This window comes from Podarcis tiliguerta (assembly GCF_965153285.1).
Source record: "Podarcis tiliguerta genome assembly, chromosome: 6".
NCBI classification, from domain to species: domain Eukaryota; kingdom Metazoa; phylum Chordata; class Lepidosauria; order Squamata; family Lacertidae; genus Podarcis; species Podarcis tiliguerta.
Window position 1 is genome coordinate 83,847,186 of NC_139539.1, and position 7,272 is coordinate 83,854,457.

The window sequence follows — 7,272 nt, forward strand, 5'->3', positions numbered from 1 at the left end:
CCTTTCCAATTTGTGGCGATTAATATTCTTGCGGCAACTGTAGCATACGAGAATATTTCTCTTGCATTTTTAGGTATATCTGGGCCTAGTATCCCCAGGAGAAAAGCCTCTGGGTTTGTTTGTTTTTTAAGAAGGATACCTTAATCATTCTTTTTAGTTCATTATAGATTACATTCCAGAATTCCAGAATTTTGTTACACATCCGCCATATTGCATTATCACTGACCATTGACCATGCTGGCTAGAATTGATGGGAGTTGGAATTTATAAGATGAATAGCAGCGGGACCAGAATGATAACAATATGAGCTATTCGTGTTTGGTCCAGGATGCCATGTCATAATGCTCGGACTCTACAACCTTTGCAGCACTGCCATTTCTTATAAAATTTTCCTACTTAGGTAGTAGTGCTTTAGAAATCCAGATATGTACAAAATGGTGACCTATTTAAACCAGCTGAGCATTTGTCCCATAGATATCATGTTTGCTAGAACAGAGTTGAGTAAATCTTTTCCCAAAGAGGATATATTATCTCAGCTCAGGCACTGCCTTGGTGGTTTTTTAAAAATCCCCAGTTATAAGTGCTGGTCTTATAAATACTGCATATTCTACTTCATAAGGGAGGGAGTCAAGAGAAATATATAACTATTTTACCAGAATGTCAGGTAGGACTTAATCTATCCTGCAAGCAAAAAAGTAATATATGTTATCTAACTCTCACAGACCTAAAATCTATAGTTTTGGTATTTCTCTAATGGATATTGCATCAGCTTCTTGGCACAAAATTAAATCAGGTTTTTAAGTACTTTTAAGTTATTGATATTTATCTGGTGGGTTTTAGCACAATAATTTATCCAGTAATATAAGGAAGATGAAATTCAAATGAAATAGGATTGTGTCAAATTTACACAAGATTTTTTTAAAATAATATATGAGAGAAGTTAAACATTAGGAGTGGGAGAAAGTACTCTTCAAAAAAAGCAGCATTCTCTGCCGCCTTAATAAAATTGAATTTTATCATAAAATGGTTGTCTTCCAATGTACCTGTTTGTGGTTCTGGCCAAGATTGAACAGTTTTAGAACTTTCCCACAGTGCTCTATGTTCTTCTTTGGCAACTGTTTTTCTCATGAGAGTTCTACACAAAAGCATGTTATATTTATCTGATGCTGGATGTGTGAAGTTTTTTTGTAATTTACCCTTTTATTAAATTTTTCAAACATTTTCACAATAATCTCCATTATCAAACGGTTGCATAGTTTCATAAATTGACTTCTCACTCCTACTTCTGCAGTATTTTTACTCAGACCTTTTCTATTGCATTATATGGCCGTGTGAGTTTTAAGCTCTGCAGATAAACATCCTTTGTTTGACCCTCTTAGCAAAAATGTAACAAAACTTTATCATGCCTTCTTTTTCATTTATGGGAAGTGGAACAAATTCAGCCTAAACCAATAATACGGTAAATTTTAAGTGAATTAATCTGGGTATTTTTTTAGTTTCTGCAGGTCTAGAGAGGTAGGAAGACTCCCCCCCCCCCCATTCTTCCCTGTATTGATTGCATGCAATGTTCTGTCCCACTGCAGTTCAAAAGGTACATTATTTGTCTCCCTGTTCGCTGTGGTGAAATTGTGTAACTTGCATTATTTACGTTACTAATGATGTTGTCCATTACATCATTCAACACTATTCATTTCAATGCAAGGGAAACACAATGCAAATGGGGGTGGGGACATAATAAATTATGTGTCATTTGTAGATTGAAATAAACAGAAAACGCGAATTCCGATCATTCTGGGTGTGGGAAAGCAAACATTGGCAATTTCTGATTCAAAAACTTCACACTTGTGGTTTATCACCACAACATCTACTCACTTTGGGTTTTAGTAAAGCAAACAGTCTAATTTGTCAGCGCCTAAATGATATCGAGCGTCAGAACAACTTGGCCACAATAAGGACATTTTGCCTATGGTATGACTATTTTCCACCTTCCCATTTCGACTCTCTGGCACCCTATCTGGATAACCTAGCAATTCTGAAATATAGACATGCTCTTACTCCCGCAAGATTGTACGTATTGCCCTTGGCTGAACTCGAGGGACGATTCCAACAGATCCCCCACAAAAAACGCTTATGCCCCTGTGGAGATGGCAGTACCGAATCAGTGGTGCATGCCCTTCTGGCTCGCACTCTTTATAAAGACTTGAGGAATGAGATTATCACCCCTCTTTTATTATCCATTCCGGGTCGGCCAACCACTGCCCCAGTGTCCTTTCTCTTGGCAGATCAAGATGAGCAGGTGACAACAAAGGTTGCAAGGTTTTGAGCTGCAGCAATCGGAATAAGATCCACTATTTGACGATTGATTCAAAACCCTAAAACATATTTTATATAATTGACTTTTTATTTCTATTCTTTGTATATCGTACTGTTGTTTTATTGCTACAGCCAATGGCTGACACAAATAAAGATTCATTCATTCATTCATTCATTGGCAGTGTGGCGTTTGCCTCCTAGGATGGGTCATAAGGAAAGGGTTAAAATAGGTGTGATGTGATTGGCCAGTGAGAATGCAACGGGGGGAAATAAAAGTTAGAGTGGGAGGTTTTGAAAGTCAGTTGAGTTGAGAGTTGAGGTTTGGGAGTTGAAGTTGAGTTGAGTTGGGAGTTGAGGTTTGGGAGTTGAAGAAGGAAGAGGGAGGTTTAGGTGTGGGTTGGTAGAGTTGTATTGTGAGAGAGTGAGAGGAATTCTTAGGTGGAGTCAGATAGATAGTTGGAATAATCAGTTTGAAGTTGTTAGGAACTAAGAATAAGAAACTGACAAGAGAAAAATTAACTGAAACCATAAGCTTGTTCCTGCATTTAAAAATAAGCTTGATTATTTGTTCATGTTAACAACTGACAGGACTCCGTGTGTCCCCATGAGATACGGGGTGGAGGCAGGGGAAAAGGCAACCGCAGTGGCGGCACAGGATCAATAGACCGTCAAACGTCTGAGGGCCCTGTGTGTGATCGCCACAGGCAGTTTTTGATTCAGTGTCTGTTATTGTTGGAATTCTCCAGCAGTTTTACACAATGGTGGAGCGGATTTGGAAGACCAGGTTTAAATCCTTGTAAGAGAGAAATGAGAGGCAGGCTTTTTTACACGTGATTACCTGCTGTTGTCTTGGCTTTTTCTTTCACCACCCTGGGCAGATTTGCTTTCCCCACTTGCCTGTTCCTGCCATCATGTTTTGCTGACATTTATGCAACCCAATCTGTGCCATGGCGGGACACATTAAACTATTGTGCTATTCGTGTAAGTAGTACTCCAGTCATGGACATCAGGATTGCAAATTGGAGAGCATGCAGGTATAGCCGGAATGCAATTATGTGTTGACATTACACGTCTCCTAGGAGAAAAACAAACCAGGGTCCACAAGAAAGCTGAGAGAGGATGCTGTGTTTTAGAAATGGCAAACAGATTCATGGAATTTCCGCTCCACTGTAGACATAGCATGGAGATTTGCAAAACAACAAATGCCCCATGGGAGGAAAATGCGAAACGTACAAGGAAAAGCTCCCCTTTCCCTCCATTGATTATGCCTATAGACTTGGTAGTTATTAACAATATAATGTATTTCCCTCCCTTTACGCTTCTTTTGCAAACATACATAATGTGAGAGCTTTGGTTAAGTGCTGGAGGCAATTGGCAGCATAATTTAAATGGTTATTGTAAATTTCCCTATCTGGATATTGAAAGGATATGAATAATTGCAGAAGTTCTCATTTCTGTCATTTCAGCTCATTCACATTTGCCTTCCCCCCATGGAATAATTTCTGGTCTAAGTTTAAAGCATTTTCTTTCTCTTTTTCATAAAGTCATCTGAGAATGTAATTCTATGCTCATGTCCACTGTGTAGCTTCCTTGCTGCGTAAGTTTGTTGAAATCATAATCAATTAATTCCATGTTTTCTCTCCTAAGTTTTCCTGTACGTTAGTGTTTGTCTTGAGGAGGGATGATCTGAAACTGCTCACTTACCAAGATGGCTGAAAAACAACTTCTTCTTCTTTGACAATTTTATCATCACCCCCTTGTGTATTTACATTGCCCACATACTCCACGGCCACCGTTTTTCCTCAGTGGTGCCATACTGCCAAATCTGATAGGCTACGATATTTATTGATTTATTTGGAAGATTGGTCGACTGCCCAATCAACAAAACTCCTCTAGGCAGTTCACGCACAGTTCAATCAATTAAAGCACGAAACAAAATAAAACATTAATTAAAACATTAAAAGTAATCGGTTCAATTTCCTGTCTAAAAGCCACCACAAGCAATACAGCAGCATTTAAAACCCAGCAGAAACGATCTGTTTAAAAGGGCAAAAAATGTTTTTAAAATGTTATAAGCATGATTTCAGGGATGGGGGACCTTTTGTGAACCGCCCTGAGACCTTTGGGGTATAGGGTGGTATACAGATTTAATTATTTATTAAATTAACGTATTATTATTATTATTATTATTATTATTATTATTATTATTTCAGCCCCAGGGTCTGGGGTTAATGCTTATATTTCAAAGCCTCTTTTCCCCCTTTTTTGCTTCTTACTCTTCCAAAATTATCAGTCTGTCAGATTTTCTTCAGCTGTCAATGGGGTTGCAGCACTCATCTCGCTTTCAGGCCGAGGGAGCCGGCGTTTGTCCACAGACAGCTTTCTGGGTCATGTGGCCAGCATGACTATACCGCATCTGGAGCAACGGGACACCGTGATGAGTGCCAGAGTGCACGGAAACACCGTTTACCTTCCCGCCACAGCGGTACCTATTTATCTACTAGCACTGGTGTACTTTTGAACTGCTAGGTGGGCAGGAGCTGGGACAGAGCAAAGGGAGCTCACGCCATTGCAGGGATTTGAACCACCGACCTTCTGATTGGCAAGCACAAGAGACTCAGTGGTTTAGACCACAGCACCACCTGCATCCCTGTGGTCCTTGATGTACTGGGGTACTGAGCCACATAGGGCTTTACAAGACATAACCAGCACTATGAATTCAGCCCAGACCCTAATTCATGCCAGTGCAGTCTTGCCATAATGGGTGTTATTTGTTCAGACTGTCCTGCCCCACTAATATGGCAACTGAACATAGCTGTCAACTTTCAGATTTGAAAATAAGGGATCAGCAGCCTCGAAAATAAGGGATCAGCAGCCTCACCTATCCCGGGGACAGTCTATGGGATATCTAACAATCCGGGTTAGCAGCGGGAAGCAGCGGGAAACAGCGCTGGAATAAGGGAATTTCCCGCAAAAAAAAGGGGAAGTTTGACAGCTATGCAACTGAAGTTTGCAAAACTTGCAGTTGCCAAAGGCAGCCCAATTTGTGATTCACTGCAATAGTTTAGCCTAGAGCATTGGGGCAGCTGTCGCACATACATGACATCACCCTTGCAACAACCCCTGCTCCCCTTTGAGCCCCACTTGCCAGGACGCTTGGACAACCACTGGGACACTCTGAAAATTGGGGTAAGCAGCGCAGAAGGTAAAAATCACTCTCCAAGCCTCTCGTCCCCACCCAGCACACTTGGGGGTGGCAGGGGATGGTGGCCTCCTCAGTATGGGGGGGTGGGGCTAAGTCCCCTGCCTCAAAATATTGAGGGGGCTGAAGCCCCTTGCGTCCCCTATATCTGGCGCCCCCAGCCTAGAAGATATCAGAGCATAAACAAAAACAAAATACACTGTCCCTGTCGAGACTGGGTTACATCTGGGCCACCATTAGGAGCTGATAGAAGGTACTCCATGCCACCAAGGCCATTTGAGCCTCAGTTGACAGTAATAGATCAAGACGTACCCCTAAGCTTGGTATCTGTTCCTTCATATGAAGTGTAACCCCATCCAGAGCAGGCTACATCCCATTCAGCTGGTCTTGGGAACCATCCTGTAATTGTGTCTCAGTCTTGTCTGGGTTAAGCTTCAGTTTATTGTCTTTCATCCAGTCCATTAATGAGCCCAGACACCTGTTTAGCCCATCCACTGCCACGCCTGCAGATGCAAAGAGAATAGTCACCAGCACATTGTCCTCAGCATATATGTTCTCCCTTTCCCACTCAACATGTGGCACAGACTCTGAACAGCATCTAGCTGGAGCTGTATGCATGGAGTCCCGGCTGTTGCATGTGCATAGGTTTGCCCTAGATAAGTTTTTATTCGGACATTTCTCCACTGTCACTCCTCTCACTAGTTCTTGGAAATTCTGGGCATAATTACCCCTCACCTCAATCTTTCGCGATTTCTCAAAGTAAACGGTGCTTCCTGCTTGCCACATAGATGGAAACCATTAAAACTGGACCAGCAAGCTTCTCCCTGCTGGGCCATTGTCAAAAAAATTCTGAAAGGGTTTCTCTGATTGGCCTCAAAACTCAGCTACATCTCCCTGACAATCCTTAAGAAAGTGGAAGGCAAGCTTTCCAAGAAGATTACAAGATGAGACAAAATGTTTGTTCACTATGTTTCTGACCCAGCAGCACTTCCCAGCATGTGAAAAAAAGACCCCATATTATTTGATATAACTATAAGCCTCTCATTATTTTGCTCCCTGTTCTGTGTTGCAGGTTCCATATTCTTCAAAACAGAACAAAAGTCTTTTCGTTATCACTTTTTCTGGATATTTTTTTCTTTAGCTGGATACTTTCCTTAAAAAAAGAGAGACCCAACCCAAAGTATGGTTTTTACTTTCAATAGCAAGTTCTGTCATGACTTTCGAGACCCATACTGTTGTTGTTTAATTGTCCTGCTAGGTTTGTCTTCACTGACATTTAGGGGGGAAAGTGCAGAAGTCTCTCTCTCAGAAAAGTAGGACCTTGAAGCCACACAGCCAACCCTCAGTAGCTAGCTCAGAAGACAATGGAGGATTCTCTGTCATGAAAAATAATTGCTAGGATTTTATTTTATTTTATTTTTGAGAGAAAGGGAGAGAGCGAGAGAGAGAGGTGGAAGAAAAGCTACTAACTGAAGAATGTAAGGCAGGCAAAGATATTTGTTAAATACTAGATGTACAACTGAGACAAAACTACTCATCCATTTTCATGTTTGTTGTTGCCAAAGATGAAAATCAAGCAAAAAAATAAGCAATAAAGTCAGTACTTTTGCACATCTTTAAGGAGAAAGCATTTTTAGAGAGCTCTCTCACGTTAGCATGAGATACTGCAATGCTGTTGATAGATAAACCTCAAGCACCATGGGAATTGAAGTGCCGAAAGAAAGAAAAAAGAAACTATGGAAGGAGCTTCATAGCTA

The 7,272-nt window shown here is 41.0% G+C and overlaps 1 long non-coding RNA gene across 1 annotated transcript; it reads left to right on the plus strand.

Annotated features, from left to right (window-relative positions):
• Nucleotides 1-2,501: 2,501 nt before the first annotated feature.
• On the plus strand, nt 2,502-2,894 carry LOC310679780. Its single transcript, XR_014512529.1, has 2 exons — nt 2,502-2,632; nt 2,670-2,894. It is a non-coding gene; the product is annotated as an uncharacterized lncRNA (long non-coding RNA).
• Nucleotides 2,895-7,272: the final 4,378 nt, after the last annotated feature.